This window comes from Micropterus salmoides, unplaced genomic scaffold, assembly GCF_014851395.1.
Source record: "Micropterus salmoides isolate LMB-PRFRI ecotype aquatic unplaced genomic scaffold, ASM1485139v1 Ms_hic_scaffold_3879, whole genome shotgun sequence".
NCBI classification, from domain to species: domain Eukaryota; kingdom Metazoa; phylum Chordata; class Actinopteri; order Centrarchiformes; family Centrarchidae; genus Micropterus; species Micropterus salmoides.
The window spans coordinates 1-10,579 of record NW_024043238.1 but is presented as its reverse complement, the minus strand read 5'-3'; the positions used below and the strand labels follow the sequence as shown (position 1 = coordinate 10,579).

The following is a 10,579-nucleotide window of genomic DNA, read 5'->3' as shown; positions in this document are numbered from 1 at the left end:
ACAAGCCGCTGTCCGGACCTGGACCAACCGCAACCCGCTGGACAACACCACTGATGCTGCCTTCGGGGGCATCGGAATAATCAACATTTAAAGACCAGGCCAACAGAAGCAACCAATCATGGAGGTAAATAGAGGATAAATATAATTGACTTGTTGATTTAAAAAAGTCAGCTAAAGTGAACCATAATTCCGTGGCATATCTTGAGGTGAAAGTCGAAGGAAATGTTTTAGGAAACCCATATTTACCCTGATTCTACACTCTGACGACGATTTAAAAGTGACTCTTATGATTCTGTCTATCTCCCTGTATGATGTTGGCTGTGAAATATGTTCTTATTGTTTCATAGTCGCTTTTATGTGTGTTTGTGTGTTTTTTAGAACGACTGTGAAACAATTGAATGCAGACAATGTTATTTTACGAGGTTTATGAGGAATACCTGAAGGCTCCGTAGTGTTCCCACCCTTTTCGTAGAGTGAACCTGCTGACACACCCACACAGACCCACCACACAATGCACAACAGAAGGACTACATAATAAGGTTTTTTGAATGATAGGAAATATACCAATATAATTTTTATAGAAATCCATAAAAAACAATTGCAATAATATTGCACATGACATTTTATAAGATGTATATTGCACGTTATGTGAAATGTAGGCTATTTCTATTATAAACTTGCTTTCCATTTCATAAATATTACTCTATGGGCTTCATCTTGAGTGTTGGTTGATTTAGTTTCTTCATTACAGTCAGTCAATTCATGTTAAGTTTATAAATCTAAAAACATTATAGCTAGGACTATATCATAGGTCTTTAAATAGTAGGGCTGCAAGTAATTATTATTTTCATCATTGATTATTCTGCCTGTTACTATTTCTTTTGTTAACTGATTACTATTTTCTATTTAGTAGGAGGGTTAAAGGCAGATTCCACTTAAAGTTAGATGTTGAGGTTTAGACGTTAGATGTTGAACTAGTGCTGCAGTTATTATTATTTTGATTAATTCATTCATTGTTTGATCTATAAAATGTCAAAAAAAAATAATGAAAAATGTCACAACTTCAGAGAACCCAAGGTGACATCTTCAAATTAATTGTTTAGTGGACCAACAGTCCAGAGCCTTAAAATCATTCAATTTAAAATCAGGTAAGAAAAAGAAATGCAACAAATTTTCACATTAGAGGAGAATTTTTGTGTGAAAAAGAATTAAAATAAATAAATGTCTCTATTGTCTAATTGTTTCAGCCCTGTTCACCTGTTAACGACATGTTTGATTACCATGCATCTGATGATCTCGACTGAAAACTAAAGGGGACAGAGCGTTTTATGTCAGGGCCCCGAGGCTCTGGAACAGCCTGCCCGAGGAAATCAGTCGGCTGAGTCAGTGAACTCTTTTAAGTCCCTTCTTAAAACATACTTTTATAGGAGAGCCTTTCCCGATCTTATTTGACTTTATTTTATCCCTTTTATTTTATTGTATTTTACTAATTTTATATTAAATTTTCATGCTCTTATCTTTTTTGTATTATTCTTTACACTTGTTAAAGCACTTTGTAACTTGTTTTTGAAAAGTGCTCTACAAATAAGGATTATTATTATTATTATGATGACTCACTAGTCAAAGCAGAGCAGAAATGATTAGCCGACCTATTGTGTGGTTATCATTTAAGTAAAAAATACTGCATGTTCTCAAGATCCAGCATCTCTAATAGGATTTGCATGTTTTCTTTGTCTAATGTGACTGATGTCCCCGATTCTATGGGGACTATTAGGTGGACAAAACAAGTAATTTGTTGACGTTGCCTTAAGCTTTAGGAATTTAGGGAAATTGTCATTATTTTCTGATAGACCAAAACAAATAAATGAACAGATCAATCAATCGGCTGCTGAAATAATAATAATATAACATTTAAGTGGAATTTGTCTTTAACCCTTCCACTGTTCAGTTGTTGTGAGACAGACAGAAAGTAAGTGTGTCAGTGTGTGTGTTTGTGTGAGTGTGACCGGGTTTGAATGGTTGAGAAACAGATAGACAGTAAGAGGGAGGGGTGGGGGGTACAGAGTTTTATTGGCTGCAGGTTGATTCAATTTGGAGGCGGATGTTGAGTTTCTGCCAACCCACACTCACACAAAGACACGCACGCACGCATACACACACACACACACACACACACACACAGACACTGTCTACATTTTCACGACTACCAAATGACTTCATAAACACACATTAATTGTCATGGTAACCTTGCAGGAAAACAGATGGATCAAACCGAGTGATCACAAAAACATAGAGACAGCCAAACACCCACATAGGATTTAAAACATTAAGAGCTTTCCAATTACACCGGAGAGAAGAAAGAGAGATTATAGGTGATATGAGGGGGGCATGTAGTGCTCCCTCACCCACCCATCTGTTCCAGCCTTTTTTTTTTTCACTCTCATGGTGTTCACTCTGATCCCAGCTATTAAAAAGATACCTGGATGGTTCTTGTTGTCATTGATGTCAGGGAGGACTGGAGTGAGTGGGTGGTGCTGATGCTTTGAATGCGCATCTAAAGGGAAGGGGGATGTTTATTGGAAGGACTGGACCCACTGTCTCAGCCCCCCTCTCTCTCCCTCAAGCCCTCCAACTCCAGCATCCACAGCGAGGAGGAGGAGGGGGAGGAGAATAAATGCAACCGCTTTTGCAACCACATGTTGCTGTGCTTGATTGAACTGCTGCTGCAACAGCTCCTACCTTTCCTTTTCTTTGCGGTGTACATCCAACTAACAATGTGGCCACTGCATCTGTAGCTTCTGCCACTGTGGCAGCACTCCCATTCCCTCTACGCCACAAGAGAGAACAAAAAAGGGGAGCTGAGAGAGGTCGCAGAGGAGGAGAATATCTTTCCTGATAAGTGGACTTCTAACAGAGATTCTTGCTGCATACCCAGCTGACACAAATGAAAGGTAAGATAATGAGGCTGATAATGTATCATTATATCAGATGCATTTTCACGTCGCCGTGTGTCTCTCTGATGATGCATATATTAAAGGTCCCTGTCATTTGTTTAAAATAAAGAAAGGTCGACCAGTCAGATGATTAAAACTACTGGTGACACTGTAAACAGATATCCAGACACTGTGTTCCAACAGGTGGTTACCACAGGATCTGCACTCTGTTTTGACACTAATGAGTGCAGAGGAGTGTGGCAGTGTTCATAGGAAATGTTGAGTTGATGGTTTGGTGGTCTTTTAGCAAACCCAGGAGGAGGCAGGGTGATTCATTTGACTGAGCCAACCAAGAGAGAAGTATCCTGGGACTGCCACTTGTAACACTAATTACTATAAGCTGAAAGACAGTATAGAAAAGGATGCCTTGAAAAAAACTGACACCTGCCATGCAGAAAGTAGAAATTTATTTTTAAAGCATAGTGTAAACTTATTTAGATTATAAAGATTAATTTAATTTCAGATTAATTGATAAAATGTCTTGATGTTCAGTGTCTGTGTCTCATCACAACCGAGAGTTTGCAGTCCCGCTGTGCTTCAATTCTTCTTTCATTAAGTCATTATTTTATACACCTGTATGTGGAGAATGTTTTTAAAGAGGGATGAAGGGATTGCCCCTATTTTTGGTTGACTGGACACATGATGGCACTGTCGAGACAGACAACTAACAGTCTGTTTCTTTGCCATCAATAACCATGTGGTGCCTAAAACACTGGTTTGAGTATGAAAGACTGATCGAATTTCTTATTGATTCTGAAGGTCTTTTTATGTCAGGGAGTGTGAAGGTTGTGTCTTTGGAGATCATGCAGGTGAACCTTCTACAGTAACCTAGGTAAATATGATTGTGTGGTTTGTGTGAGATTGCCAGGTATTTTAAATGCAATCAGTCACAGTATCAAAAATAAAGGCAGACTTTAGAGATGGTAGTGGTCAGTCTGCAGTCACACAAGCAAGCAAGCAGAGCTGTCTCTATGGAAATTGCTTTCGTCATAACACTTCCTATCAAGCTGGGGCTCTGGTCGTACAGCAGACACAGACCCTTCACAGCACATAACCAAGATTACTGGCGGAGGAGATTAACAATGAAGCAAGTCCCCGAAGCAACAGATAATTTTATTCTTAATAAATTAGCATGTGGCATTCCTCCCTGAGAATTTATCTTTATGTATGTGAATTTTTGTTTTTCACCTGACATGGCGTTGAATACTCTTTTTTTTTTTGGTGTGTTGTAATGATGATACCACCCTAAATGTGTTTTACTGCTGTGACCTTTATCTCAAAATTACCTGTGTGATCCATCCTAAAGCTCCTTGGTTTTACATCATATCGTTTGAGGTTGGAATATCTATCTTTAGGTTAGATACATATCTCACTGAACTGAGATCTAGATAATAGCTGTTTGAGTGTATGAGAACCCGCTGTGTTTCTGATGTTATTGCTGGGTAACAAAAGTGACAATTATAGAAGGAACATGAATAAATCATGTGAAATATATAAAAAATATCAGAAAGTTTTATTTCAAGATGCCTCATTTCAAAAGTCTGTTTTTATCACATAGTGACATTTTCCCTAATAACACTTTTATTCCATACCACTTCATAATGTCTCTTTTCATGACAGTGGTGTTGATCCCTCCTTCCTTAGGCAAGCAAGATCAACATTTAGCCAGTTAGCACCAATCAACTATATAGCTGGTGCTGTAAAAACTGACTGAATGAGCTTGAGCTTAACTAGGCTGCACATGCTACCTACCTAGCTGGCTAACTAGCTTGGCTGGGTTGTGAGCTTGGATTACAACATCAAAGCGACAAACCAGTGTTAACAGGAGCAGCAGCTAACATTAGCTAGTTAATTCACAGTTACCTCAGCTGTGTTTGATTCTAATAGATGTTAGAGAAAAACACACAAAACTAGCTAACACTTCTAACACAGGCTCCTCACTTCCATGCTAAGTTACCAGTCTAGCTAGGTAGGTAGCATGAGCAACTTTGTTGAGCTAAATAAATGTATATGTTGTTTCTGTGTAACTTCCAGACTTTGACTAAATAACTTTGACATTGTCATTGCTCCAGCTAACAGGAGCTAACTGGCTACATTTGCTAGCAGTTGTTTAATTTGTTAGCAGAGTGAAGAAGGGTTTTTAAAAAAAAATATATAATAAATATATTTAATAGAACTTTATTATTATTACAATAAATAGAAAACAGCATTTCATAATAATGAGTTGAGTTTTAATAATTTCCTCAATTATGTCATTAGTTTCAGTTGAATATTTCACACAATTTTTTCACATTTTCTTATTTTAATCCTCTTTATATATTTAAATATTTATACAATATTTAACAAACACTTTGCTTTGCTACAGCTTTTGCTTCTGGCATAAAATATCATTATCTTATGAGTTGGTTTAAAACCTTTTTTGTGTTTACATGTGGCAACAAACCAGAATCCTAAAATAAGCACCATGCCTGGACTCATTAACAAGGAGAACCGGAGCGCTCTGCCCCTTAGTGTCTCTGACATCACTTCCTGTGTCAGGGGTTATACTTTGGCCCTGACAGCCTCTATGACCTACGAAAATATCGAGGACCATGCAATTGAGGGTGAGTGTGAACACTACAGGAGACTAATTTGTATACTCCCGTTGTATGAATGATAGCCACTTTCAATTAATGTACTGTTATGCTCTGAAACACACTTTGTAAATTTCACTTTTTTCTCTCCTACTGCCTTTTAGGGATGTTCATTTATCCGCTGGAGGAAAATTCCATTGTTGTGGGTTCGAGTCTATGATATCCAGTCAGATTATAACACTGCAAATCAAAGACAAGGCAAAAATTGATGACTGTTATTTGGATTGCTGCAACACATCTAATGGAGGCCTCCAGAGTGGCAGTGGTAAGATGAAAGCTGTTGTAATCAATATTGTCATATTAGCACTGGGTCAAATTACTATGTGTAATTATGAAAGGGGTTGCTCCTAGTTGTAGTGATGAACCCATAGAGAATTATCTGACTCTGCAGTTCCCCTTCAATTGTCTTGTCAATTTTGATTTTCTGTTGGTTCACTTCATACAGTCTATGGTTCACTCTCACCACTCTCATCAACTCTTTTTCCAGCAGCAGCAGCAGCAGCAGCAGCAGCAGGCTGTTTTTAGTGAAGAATCTCATATAAGCCCACTGTACACTACCTGCTCAGCACCAGATGACAGACAGACAAAGTTGTCAACTAGCCGATGAACACAGTGGACCATTTAGCAGCTGTAGAACCAGATATTTCCCCTAGGAGTTGGCGGAGACAAATGGAGAGTGACTATTATATTTAATAACATTTGTCATTTCGCCTGAGACATGACTTTAAATTTATTTCATGTCTGCTTGATTTGTAAATAAGTGGCCAAAAAAATAATTTAGTGCAGGTTTAAAGGTGCACTCCACTGAATAAAGATCAGTTACACATTACATGAAGTTATACACTCTCAGCCTGTGAAATCAGTTCTTTAACATCTTCTGTGGCTCTGGAAGGTGCTTTCTGAAGTCTGAGAAATTACCCCTGATTAGGTTACCAGGGTTATCTAGAATCAAAATTATAACAGAAAGCCCTCATTACTCATTACTGCAAGCATGGGAAAGACATTTACCAAACACAGAGAGGTCTAATGGTGCGTTCCAATTACTATGGAAGTCAGAGCTGGAAATGACGTCACTCCCAAGTTGATCGCATTCCAGTACACAACAGATTTTCGTAAAACCAAGATGAGTGCTTCTCGCCATTGTTAGCAGTACCAGTTGATAACAATGCATTACCCGTTTTCTTGCACATACACAGTAGCAACATGCCCACAGATGTAATTTGGACAGTATTGTGTGTACGACTGATTTGATGAGTCACAAATAAAGACAGAAGTTGGATATTACTATGGCTTTAACTTTGTTGATGCTTAGAGCAGCCATTTTGGATTTTGAGTTCGGGATTGGTGAAGTTCTCCCAACTTTCTGAGTCAGAAATTCAACTTAAGGGGCGTTCCACTTGAAATTTCCGACTGGGAACATGGAAATTCCAATTTCCAGTATTTCCAAATTCCAGTAGAAGGGACCATGCACTATAGGACAATTAGAGTTGCATTATGGGGTGTGAAGATTTAATAGTACTAAAGACTAAAAGGAAATCTCTGCCCTTGATCAGCAGTCTGTCTCTCATGAGTGCCCCAACTTTAGGAACTGCAATACTAAATTGCTGGAGTACCCCTTTAAGTCTTTTGTTGGGTATGCATTTGACCATATTTTCATCAGATTTTTATGGAAAACTCTCTGAACTGCTTGAAAACGGCTCATTTGTAGTCCATCCCTTTCATCCCTGTGACGTCACAGCCCCTAAATAAGATTTTGAACCTGAAAATGAGCATAATACCACCTCTTTGGTAGGAGTAGAAGTACCGTCTGTAGAACTAACTCTGAGGACAATCCTTCTGTACTGAGTACTGTACTAATCTAAGTGTTTAAATGAACTCTGATTGAGAAGAGATATTTATGACTTTAAAGATAACAGCAGTTTCCAGACAGCTTTACATTCGCTTGGTTGCCTTCTGATTCATATAAATTGTGGTACATAAAAAAATGTGGTTGTTTACTAATCTAGTCTGGTTTTACAGGACACATAGTGTTGGATGAGGATTTGGAAAGGACAGTGTTAGTTGTTAACCTTGGGATCATCCCTCCTATGGAGACGGTCCATATTCTAGTTAGTACTTCTTCTGAGCTCTCCACCCTGCCAGCGGCGGTATAAGGGTCTCATCTCCACCTGTGTGTACACCCCGGGTACAGAGGACCATCAACGAGGAGCAGGACTATCTCCAAACTTCTCCAGAACGTAAGAACAGATAAATTCATGAAAACAATATAAAACATTATAAAAACTTGTTGAAATTACAGCATGTTACATGTTGTGTTCAAATTTGGTGTATTTTAAAATTGGGTTTGGCTGTATTTCTAGGCCACAAATGTGTGTTTTTTAGATGGAAGCTGACCATACTAACATTTTACATGTTTTTCAAGATGGCTCAGTTTTAATATAGTTGTGCTTTGCTACTTTTAGGCGGGACAGGCTCACTTGTGCCTCAAGTCCTCATGATCAAACTCCCAACTCCCCTCAGCTGTGGTTGGCTTCACTACTGGAGGAGGAGGCCATCAACTCCATGGACTATGAGTTTAACTTCCAGCTGGAGATTCGGGCTCCCTATCTCCTCGCAGGTTAGAGAATGAACCAATACTGGTGACATATTTGTTGGATATATTCTCTTAGGGCAAATCCACTTGTCAGCAGTAATCAAGAATTGCATTTCAGTGCTTCTTGAAAGCTCTCAAGTCTGCAATAAGATGTTATTAATGTGACGCATCCTGCAGTGAGCTGCAGAAAAGGGAATAAAGCACTGTTCTTTTGTGTGTTTTGCTTTCACACCTTGCTAAATGTTCTTTTTAGTTGGGTATTGGGAACATTAGTGGGCCATATAAAGTTGTGAATGGTTGATTTAACATTTTGGGATTATTTGCTATGAAGCTACAGCCAGGAGACTTGCCAGAGCTAGTATGCTCTGTCCAAAGGTATCAGCACAACTGAAGTTCAATGATTATCACTTTGTTTTACAAAAAACAGAGTGTAGATATGACTGATGTGGTTGTGTGCTGGGTTATGTCTTGGCCGGGAGCAGTCAATAGTCCAGCACATAAGTCCATGTGTTGGTTAGTAAGCTTTAGAGCTGGTGGGTGGGTTTTATCACCTTTGGCAAGGCTAGCTGTGTCCCCCGTTTCCAGTTTTTATGCTAAGCTAAGCAGCTGCTGGCTGAAGCTTCAAATTTATCCTACAGATATGAGAGTGGTATTGATCTTCCCATCAAATTCTCAGCAAGACAGCAAGACATTTAATACGTGTAATTCTTAAATCTTTTCTAATTTTTTTCCCATGTACAAATTGAGCATAGCGTAAGTTAAGGTAACAAAGTCAAGCTCAGCTCACAATCCCAGCATATCAGTGGATAGCAGCCGATCTCAAAGCCAGCCTTTCCCTCTTAGCATTTATTGGCAAATTCAATACAAGGCACCTTATTTAAGCTGCTTAAGACTGCCTATCCTTGCGGCTTCCTCTGCAAGCCACTTTGCAACACGCCGCCAGCCCAGCTCCTCCTTTCAGGCTGTGTCTGACTTATCAATGTCATTTGTGTTGTCATTGATGCCCGATCTGTTCTGTACCCTGGGGAGTTCTATGCTGCTGCTCTCTCTGCCTCGGGATTTCCATTTAAGCACATGGAAGGGCAGGAGATGTGCTCTCGCTGTCTTATGGCTTTCCACATGCAAATATCATTTCCTTGATAAAAGCTGTCCTGACTAAAATGGGAGTAATTTCCGTGGGCCTACTGGTTTGTTATTACTGGTATTACTGGAGGTGGACCCACTGGTTATTTGATCTCCTGTGGTTGTGCTCTGTGTAGGTGTAGAGAGCCCGTCTCATGCTATCCGAGCTGATGCAGACCCTCTGGCCCGCTCTGCCACCAGCGTCGTCATCACTCTGGCAGACAAGTACACTTATGACTGTCCTGTCGAAATCCTCATCTACCCGAGCGGTAGTTCCACAGCTTCAAAACTCACTCACAGCATAGCCAATTAGTCTTTCCTCCCCTCTCAAGTACACTAGTTGGACCTTGTTTACTTCTGCTCTGTCAGGCTTCTTTTACAGCAGGTTTTGTGTTAAGTATCAAATCAGATCAATTGCGAGGTGACTCACCAAAATGTCCTGTTGTTAATGTATGCCATGCCAGCGGAGTCGACAGCATTCAGCATTGTGTGGGTGCAGCGTCAGGTCTGTTTTTTTAATCCTGTGCTCTCGTCTCTCTCTCATTCCCGCCTTGACCTACACTATGTGTGGGCCATTTGTCTCCCAGAGGCATGAATGAGCCATGGCCTCACTGATCCAATAGGCATCTATGAAGGTGTTGTTCACAAACAGACCTGCTACGAGTGTTGGGCAATTTAATTCAGCTCAGACTGGTGCTGCACTTTCAATCACAACATGGATGCTCAGTTTGAGCAGAGAGATGGAGCGGACTGAGCTGCATTACAGACACTGAAAACCAATAGAGATGATAAGGCCTAGAATTATTCACCAAGTACATGAATTTATGGACATTTATATTACATTTCAACCAGTGTTTCCCAGTAGAATATAGCAATATTTCCCACTAATAATTAATTAATCATTAATCATGACCTGGACCTCTTTAAGCTGCAAAGTACTAATTAATTTAGGTCAACATATGAATTTCACAAAGGTCAGAGGTCTGGAACAACAGTGCTGGGGATTTTCTAGAATCACACACACTGCCTAGAGCAGCTAGAAAAAAATATGTTACCTTTGTAAATAAAATGTAAGCCTTTTAATCTAAGGCCTTTTTATGAGAAAACTGAAATCAATGATTTTCAAGACCTGCCGATACTCTGCACTGAAGACAATTAACATTTCAAATCCCAAGGATTCGCAAAACTCTCTGACTTATTTTGTTTTTCATGTGGCCCAGCTGTGATAAGCAATCACC

At 39.4% G+C, this 10,579-nt stretch overlaps 2 long non-coding RNA genes across 3 annotated transcripts; both read left to right on the top strand.

Moving 5' to 3' along the window:
- Positions 1-2,844: 2,844 nt before the first annotated feature.
- On the top strand, positions 2,845-5,773 carry LOC119885039. Of its 2 annotated transcripts, none has more exons than XR_005441157.1 (3): positions 2,845-2,951; positions 5,440-5,596; positions 5,731-5,773. It is a non-coding gene; the product is annotated as an uncharacterized LOC119885039 (long non-coding RNA). The 2 variants fall into 2 exon arrangements; XR_005441156.1 differs by lacking the exon at positions 2,845-2,951 and adding an exon at positions 4,890-4,962.
- A 2,064-nt stretch (positions 5,774-7,837) lies between these two features.
- On the top strand, positions 7,838-9,610 carry LOC119885037. The gene is made up of 3 exons (XR_005441155.1): positions 7,838-7,863; positions 8,089-8,243; positions 9,479-9,610. It is a non-coding gene; the product is annotated as an uncharacterized LOC119885037 (long non-coding RNA).
- Positions 9,611-10,579: the final 969 nt, after the last annotated feature.